Source organism: Pteropus alecto, unplaced genomic scaffold (assembly GCF_000325575.1).
Source record: "Pteropus alecto unplaced genomic scaffold, ASM32557v1 scaffold461, whole genome shotgun sequence".
Lineage (NCBI taxonomy): Eukaryota > Metazoa > Chordata > Mammalia > Chiroptera > Pteropodidae > Pteropus > Pteropus alecto.
In genome coordinates, this window is record NW_006431079.1 from 4,590,831 (window position 1) to 4,599,975 (window position 9,145).

General features: G+C 41.9%; 1 pseudogene; it reads right to left on the minus strand.

Moving 5' to 3' along the window:
* The window catches only part of LOC112469533, a 10,496-nt pseudogene extending 9,740 nt beyond the window's left edge, over nucleotides 1–756 (minus strand).
* Nucleotides 757–9,145: the final 8,389 nt, after the last annotated feature.

Here is a 9,145-nt window from a genome sequence, read left to right on the forward strand (position 1 = left end):
TTTGATCATTTCATCCTTTAGTATTTCAGTCAGAATAACTCAGGTTGTGCTGTGGTAAGAAACAAGCTCCAATACTCAATGACTTAAAATAAAAAAACAGGTTTGCATGTTGTTTCTGCAATGTGTCCATGATGGGCTGGCAGAGGGCTCTGCTCATGGTGAACACTCAGGGACACAGAACGATGGAGCTGCGACAACTCAGATAGTGCTGGAAGGTCTTGCATGGACAATTAAATGTTTCATCTGAAGGTGACATCAAACTTGTCATAAGACCCCGTCTCTCCACAAGGGGGCCAGGAAGGTAGTCCTACTGAGTACATGGGAGGGCTTGTTTCTTTGGGGGAAATGTAGTTATTTCAGGTATATGTCTTATCTTTCCAACTGAGGTAAAGATCTTGGGACAGAGTTATTTTCGCATCGCTTCTTTCTAGCATCATGTCTGAGCCCAAATCATGCGTGTTAATTACCCACTTGAGGCATGGCTTGTCTAATCATGATTTTAAGAGCGAATGACATTTGAAAGCAGGAAGTTGTGCTGTTGTGATGTTTAGCATGCAGTTGCTAAGGTTTTGGGGTGTGTGCGTTTATGTGTTTGGGTGGCTTTACCAGCTTGAGAGTGTAAAATATGGTTAAATTAACATTGAGTCTCACATCTTGATTGCTGTGAGTCCCATCTGCTCACAGAGGAGTTCCAGATGGTCTCAAAGTCACCTCCAGGTATTTCTGCTTACCTGCACTCAAGCCTAGTCCATTCATGATTTTCCAATCCCTGATGCAGTTTGGTGCCTGCAAATCATCTTGTGCATGTTAACGGTGCCCTTGGTTTAATGCACAGTCTGTCAGGTACAGCTGTCCGTTCTCTGTTGGGGGTGCCCTAAGCCCTCAGTGGGGGGTCAAGTGTGTATGAACGTCCCCCTCCCCAACTCTGAGTCATGTTGGGTCATCTGGCTCCTGAAGCAGCACGCAGGTCTTTAAGGACAGAGTGTCCTCAACTGCCTATCCCATCCTCGCCTCCTCCCAACTTGCACCCCTCTTCCCAGGCAAGGTGACTCTAATCCCCTTTCCCCACCCCCACCACATGCTACCCTCCATCCCCCACTGCTGGTTGGGGATGACTCAAAACCGGTCCCCCAACTGACCAGGGGTCTGTCAGCATTTTCTTCTCTCGCTTTGGTCCTCATCGTCCCCTTTGCTCCCCAGGGGCCTCTGTACCCAATCCCCACTCTCTCATCCTCTCGGGATTGTTGACTTCAGCGGAGGTGTACTAGGGTAGAGTGTTAGCTAATTTTACTTGCTAAGTACCAGCTATGGACTCAGCCAAGAGATCCTGTTCACTTTCAATATTTGTTTAACTCTGCATATCAAAGGGTCATTCCACCAAGAGGTCACTAACTTGGCCTGAGGTCAAACAAGTAGCAGGCAGTGGATCTAGGACTTCAATCTTTGTCCGCCTTTGTGCTTTCCCGTAACAGTACACGCTGTGCCCTGATAAAATAAAAATTAAATGCAGAGATTAGCTACTTCAAGTCAAAACTCTAGTTCTCCTTCTCATCCCAAATTTGTCCTTCTCAGTCCACTCCTTATCTCAGTAAGCTTGAAATGGAAGGCAGCACATCATTCTCCACCCTGCTCCACAAGTCCCCTTGGTGCTGCTTATGAAATGTACCTCAGGTGCATCTAGCTACCACATTGCCACTGCCCTCGCCCTGGTCCAAACCACTGGATCCCTCTCCTGGGCTACCATTAATGACCTCCCAACTGGCCTCCTCGCTTCCAGACTCAGCTCACCTAATTCCACTTAATCATTCATAAACAAATCTCCCATTACTGGGTCTCTCTATGCCAGCGGTCCCCAACATTTTTGGCACCAGGGACCTGTGCTCCTATGAGAATCCAATGCCTGATGATCTGAGGTGGAGCTGAAGCGGTGATGCTAGCGCTGGAGAGCGGCTGCAAACACAGATGAAGCTTTGTTAGCTCACATTCTGCTGTGCAGCCCGGTTTCTAAAAGGCCACAGACTGCTACTGGTCTGTGGCCCAGGGATTGGAGACCCCAGTCCTATACGATGCTGGCCTCCCTTGTGTTTGATGATCACATTTCAAAATACTCTTAAGTGTGTTTCTCGCCACTCCATCCCGTGCTCACTGATCTTGACTGGACCCTGAGGGCCTCTTCCCTGCCTGGTCTGAACAGCTAGATAGAAGTCCCCCACTGTGGACCTGGGGACAAAAGCCTGCAGATATCCACCTGTAAGCAAAGAAGAAAATGTTGCTGGTCTAAGCACAAGACTGAATATTCCAGTGCAAACTTGCAAAGTGAGCGTTTTTTTCTTCCTTTCCAAGAGATTAATTTAAAAGAGGTTTTTGCTGTTTGACTCAGCAGTGTCAGACACATCACAGGTGCTTGATACAAACCTGTTGAATGAATGAACAAATTATATAAATGCGCATGTGGGTTTGTATTTACAAACATCCATGCAACATATAGGTGTATATGCATATGTATATGTGCATATACTTATATGTACAAGGTTGAGGCTTTAGTTGGTCAGTGTCCACATTTGTTTTTCAAATGTAACATTAGTCAATAGAATTTTACTGAAGTACAGAAAGGACTTAAAAGGTGTTAAACCCGTAAAACCTCTGTGTGCTATAATACAAAGTCCTTCCTTCTTTTCTCCTGGCTAGGAGATGTTTCAAAACAGTGCAGGGGGTAAGCCTTTGCCCCCAACCCATTGTTTCAGAATTTTGGGGGGCAATGTGTGTAATCTAAAAGTATCATTGCTTTGATTTAATTTTTTTTTGTAAAAATATTTGGTTTAAAATTTCACACTACCTTAAAATAAGAGAGCATGAAGTTCTTGTGTTTAGCAAAAAAAGGACAGAGATTAAAAATGGTAGAAAAATACTGTTCTAAAGGGAGAAAACCAGCAAGTGCCACAATGAAGAGTTTGTCACATATATATATTTTTTTATTATCATATTAAAAATCTGATTGGAGATAGTATTGGTTGGAGGGGTCAACATAAATAGACATAATATGAACATAAGTCTTTCTACATAAATGAACGAGCTTTTTGAAGGGATGCATGTAATGATCTGCTTCGGCTGTGTAGGTCAGGATTAGTAGATTAGCCAGGACTGCATGGAGTACACAGCTTTAATGCTGGCAAACAGAAACAGGTATGGGCAGTGGAATGTGACGAAGGAGCCCTGGAGAGAGTCGACTTCAAGCAGATGAAAGAAATCAGAGGAGAGTGGAATGCAATACAGTTGCAGTTGTTCTGAAACCACAGGAAAGAGACAGTAGACCAGAGAAAAAAATTTATATGATGAAAACGAATCTACTATGGGTATTAGAAACATCACACTCCCAAGCAAACAGATATGGCTTAATCCTTTATTGGCCAGAATTAATGAAAAAAGCAAAGTTTGTCATTGCGTGTGCACGTGTATACCCATGTAGATGCCTACATGCACACCTTTCCTGCCTAGCGATTGCGCAAGAGCCCTGGGGGCTTAGGGGTATCTCCCAAAAAAGGCTCTTTGCAGGAGGGTGCAGCTCTTCGTACTCCTTGTCCATGTCCTGTTGGATCTAATCAGAGGTGCCGGACCCCATGCATGTTATAACAAGCTTGGACACAGATTTTTGCCGAGATTCCTAAGCCCTGGTTCCTGGTAGTCTTGGAGTCTCTAGTAGGTTTTTGCTACTCAGCGTCTATCTCCTCCTTCTTCCCATTATAGTACCTGAGTCTCCCAGTTTCCGAAAAGAAGCATTTGACTGGCCAGTTAGAGCATCTCATGGCTTTAGTGATCGGCTCAGTAATTGACATATATTCTATTGAGAAGCCAATGAGACTGTTGTTGTTGTTGCTGTCCGAGACAGCTGCTGGAAGAGCATTACATGGAAACTGACAATGAAATCAACAGAGGGAAATGCAATGTTGCGAAATGGATAGAGATAGTCCTCATAATATATTTTAGATCCCTGGATCAAGCCACACCTGAAGTTAGTGCCCTATGCACTTTTCAGTAATTAACCAATAAATTACCCAAATTCCTTCATCTTTTTTTTTCCTCAAGTGTGTTTGACTGTTTTTTGTCATTTACAGTAGAAGGAATCCTAACAGTTATTGAGTCCTGGTCCTCTTGGGGGACTTTAAGTGAGGCGAAGGTCATGGTCGTTTATGAACCCAGCTTCTCGCTTCTATCTTCACGTCTCAAAGAGTATAATTACTTTCTGGTTTGAGTATTTTCCCTCTTTGAAGCCCTTAAATACTTGCTTCTTTGGAACAATCCAGCTCTAGGTTCTGTTTTACAAGGCCCTTGAAAACAAAAGCCTGTTAACTTTCCCAAAGGTCACTTTACCTTTTCATTTACCTACGTCTGGGGGAATAAGCTAGAGTAAACATCTGAGTAAATTGCCTGTTAACTTTAGAGGTGTGTTGCTAAGGCAGCAAGTCTTAGTAGCAGAGCACCTGACCATTGACTGACTTTCAAGTGTCTTTGAAACACCATAAGGACAGGACAGCATAGCAAGACAGAGGGCACCTGACCCAGCCCTTCCTGACTAGAGAGCTCTTGCCAAGTGCCATGGGAGAGGCTGAGTGGCCAAAGAAAAACTCACACATCATATTGCAAATTCAGATGGCTCCAGGGGCCATAGCCAAAGAGTGAACTGGGAGAGGATGGAGGAGCACAGGGAGTAGTGGGGACTGCTATGATAAGCAGAGGATAGTTCAGTAAAGAGGTAGCCCCTACTCATCTCAGTCTTTTGTTGCCATGTGGGAAAACGAGCATGGTGTGGCTCCAGTTCAAGAAAAGCCTTAAATTTTGCAAACTTTAAATGTTGGCAGCCAACTAAAATAACAAAAACCAGCACCATTGAGCTAGACACAATTTCTTTCTGTTCCTTTGTTTAAGTCCAAGATAAATAGCTTCTCTCAAATATCATGTTCATCAGAAACCAGATTCTCCAAACCTCACAAGCTGCTAGACAAGTGCCCAGCTTGGACTACCAGGGGTGATGTGTGTCTGGACCGATCTGTTCCCCCTTCCAGGTACTAGACCTGTTTCTCCTTTGAAATTTCTGCCTCTTCATGTATATGTGGTTTGGCTGGGGCTGAATCAACCCCTGAATCCAAGGATCAGCCCACAATTCTTGCCTGGCCAGTCAGAGACTTCATCTACTGACCACAGTGGACCAGGGGAAGGTTGGGGAGCATGTACATTAAGCCATGCCAATGAGGTAATTCCTGGATTTTTTTTTTTTTTTGCAAAAATTATTGGGAAAGAGACTCTCCTCTGATATTGCTAGCTAGCTACAAGAATTATAAAATGGAAGGGTGTTCAGGTGCCATCAATGTGAGAGGGCTTGAAAAGGAACTACATTATCACAAAGGAAAGCAGAAAATTGGGAGAATGAAGGTGGGAAAGAGAGATAAACAGGAGCCGAATTTGAGCTCCCGACTCCAGCTATGCCTGAAGTCACATTTACATCTGGACTTTTTTATTAGGTTAGCAAACATCTTTTTTTTTTTGCTTAAGACAGTTTCAGTTTGGGTTCTCTCACTAGTAACCAAAATAAGCTTGTCCAATATACACTGTCTTGCTAACTACCTGATAGCACCTCAGATATAATGAAAGCCTACGAGCCCAGAGACTTGATGGGCCCCTCATGGCTGGGAAGTGGGGTCACCTGTGACTTCAACAACAGGGCTGTAGGGAGAAAGTCCAGGGAAAGAAGCTGAGCTGACAGATCCATCTTTTCTGCAGGGGTTAATATCAGATGTGTGCCAGGCAAGCATCCCACATTCAGTCTGTTTTGCTGTAACACTTGTTATGTTTGTGAGTGATTTTAACATAAACGAGCTCACATGTAGTTAATAAATGGTGCAACGATATCAGTGAAATGAGGAAGTTGCATTGATTCGTTTGTGATGCTCCCAGCCTGTCAGAAGGTGCTGAAGGCAAAGTGCAGGAACACAGCTGACTACAGCAAGCTGGGGAAGGAGGTAGAGTGGTCACAGTGCTCACTTGCCCTGTGTCTCTCTGCCGCCTTAACTCCATTTTAGGAGTACCTTCTGCTCAGTGCTTCCGATCCTATGCATTATTGCCTTATCTCCATGATTCAGAAGACTACAGCTTCCCTTACATTGCCTTCCAACAAATTACCTTTTTTTCTTTTTAAGGCAAAGTCCTTTGTTTCATGCAGAATTTTTATTTATTAGGAGCTGACCAATTTTTTGAAACTCTGCCGGCATTTTTTAAAATTAAGATTGTTATTGCTTTTGTTAGCGTGCTGGTTGCAAAGTTGCAATGTTTTGAATTGTCTGCCCCAATCCTATTTTTCCATAAGTCTTATTATTTTTAGCTTGCAATTTTGCAGAAAGTGTGTTTTCCCCTTTTCCCCCAGGAATACGTATATCTCATTATTGCAGAAACACCAGCATTTTTTTTAAAGAGCAGAATGATAGATAGCCATAGATGTGCTGACCCTGGACCACGTTGCTTTGGTTCTCATTCATTTTCTTGCTGTTATACAGTATCGTCAAAGTTCAACTTGTCTTCTTTTCATTTTTTTTTTTTTGTCTAGTACTGAAATATAAAGAGTCTTGTACCTGATTCTTGGGTCCTAATAGGCTGAACCCAGAAGCTTTTCTGAATCCCTGAATTCAATTTTCAAATCTGGGAGACAGCTCTGACCCTCAGCATACAGGAGGGGTCTTTAAGCAAAACCATAAACACCAACAACGCAGCATGAGCAGATGCTACACGCTGTAAAGGACGCAGGATGCAAGCAGCTGGAAGACTGTGCTACAAAAATAAACACCCAGTTTCTGCAAATTAGGCAACTCTCATTAGCCCTGGGAAGCTCATTTTCATGGTTAAATAGTTAAGCCCCTGATTAAAGGCACAAGACCATTTAGGCACCTGCTGATATTTTCATTTTCTTCTCATTTTTCAACTTCGACCAGGAGATGGCACTCTTGAATGTAATTTGGCAGAGGATCTCAAGAGTTGGCGCTTCAAGAACAAACTTAGCACCTGCAAATATTTCCTTCTTATACTGAAAAGATGACTTGAATTTTCTGAGGAGGAGAAGAATGCAATTTTAAAACCAGCTAGAAGCCAGCTAAGAACATAATAACACCACCTGTCATGTTTTCATTTGGATTTCAAAATCCCATTTATGCTGATTAGCGGTAGGAAGCAGGTACAATCCCAAGGCTGTGATGTTAAATCAGGAAGTAATAATATTTTTAAGTAAAAAAATAAAGCATATGAAGAGGAACTAGTTTTAGAGCTTACCATATTAGAATAAAGACAGCTTGGTACACTGGAGTGTGATAGACCTGGATTTAAATCTTGTATACAAATGCCACCTGTAATGGCTTACACATTCTACACATGCCCTCATAAGTTTTTAGAGTCCCTCAAAACCATTATGCTCAGGTTGAGTAAATCAGGAGATTTTGGAGCTGAAGAATTTACCTATCTTCAAATACTGTTCTTTAGGCAGATTCCACCTATATTTGAAGAGCTATTTTCAGAATGTGGCATCTTGACCCAGAAATTCCACTTCTGGGTATGTAACTGAAGGAAACCAAAACACTAATTCAAAAAGATTCATACATTCCTATGTTCACTGCAGGGCTATTTACAACAGCTAAGATATGGAAGCAACCTAAGTCTCCACCAATAAACGACTGGATAAAGAAGAGGTTAGTACATATATACAATGGAATATTACTCAGCCATACAAAACAAAATCTTACCCTTTGCAAAGACATGGATGGACCTAGAGGGAATTAGGCTAAGTGAAATAAGTCAAACAGAGAAAGACAAATACCATATGATTTCACTTATATGTGGAATCTAAGGAATAAAATAAACAAACAAACAAAATGAAAACAGACTCATAGATACAGAGAACAAACTGATGATTACCAGCTGGAAGGGGGGTTGGGGAACTAGATGAGAACTGTGAAGGGATTAAAAAGTACAAATTGTTTGGAAGTTACAAAATAGTCACAGGGATGTGAAGTAGAGCATAAGGAATGTAGTCAACAATATCGTAATAACTACATATACTGTCAGATGGGTAGTAGTCTAATCGGGGGAATCACTTTGTAAATTATATAAATGTCTAACCACTGTGCTATACACCTCAAACTAATATAAAATAATATTGAATATCAACTCTAATTGAAAAATAAAAATAAACAAAATAAGAATGTGGTGTCTTGAGGTCTGAACCTTATGCTGAGATGTGAGTCCAAGAGATAGAATTGTAGCAAACACTCCTTGATAGTTTGCCATTTGCCAGGTGCCCTGTGCATGACGCTTTAAATGTGGTATCTCTTTTAGTTCTCACTACAACAAGAAGAGGTGGTTACTCTTATTATCCTTGTTTTACAGATGAGGAAACAACTTTAAAGAGACTAAATAACTTGCTCAAAGTTATACACGTAGCAAATATTACAGTTAGTAAATTATTCAGCAGTTTCCAGAATCCACACTAATTACTATGCCACTAATCACCCCCCAGAATTGCTACAATCTCTTTTCCACTTAAAACCTTCTGAGGGTTTTCACAGGCCACAGGAGAGAAGCCAAATCCCTTAACCTGACACTCAAGGCCTTTTCTGGATCAGTTTCAAGCAAGAGCACGTCAGAGAAATGGCAGCGATATTATCTAAGGCCATATATAAGGCAGTGACCACCAACTGCTATCACTGGAATTGTTTTAAAGGACATATCCAAAACACATAAAAATGTATTCGTAAATTATTTACAGGTTTTCTTGTCAATTTATGCATTAAGTATTATTAAGCCTTAATTTGTTTCTAATTTTAAAAAAAATTCTAAATAGTGTCTAATATTTCCTTCCTTCACTCCAATGGAAGGCCTTGTTCATTCCTTGCTGTGCATAACCCTGTGTACACTGGAAACCTTCACCCAAGGTGAGGCTAACTGGGTCTGGATCTGTGCTTGGAGATAGAGATTTGATCTTGTCAATCAATGTTCAGAGCTCAGGCCCTCAGAGACATTGGGGCTGGCCTACTTGTGCTGAACAATCAGCCCATCCTTTCCTCGGGATGGAGAGGGAGGAAAGGATGTTTTCTGTAAGTATCTGGGAATA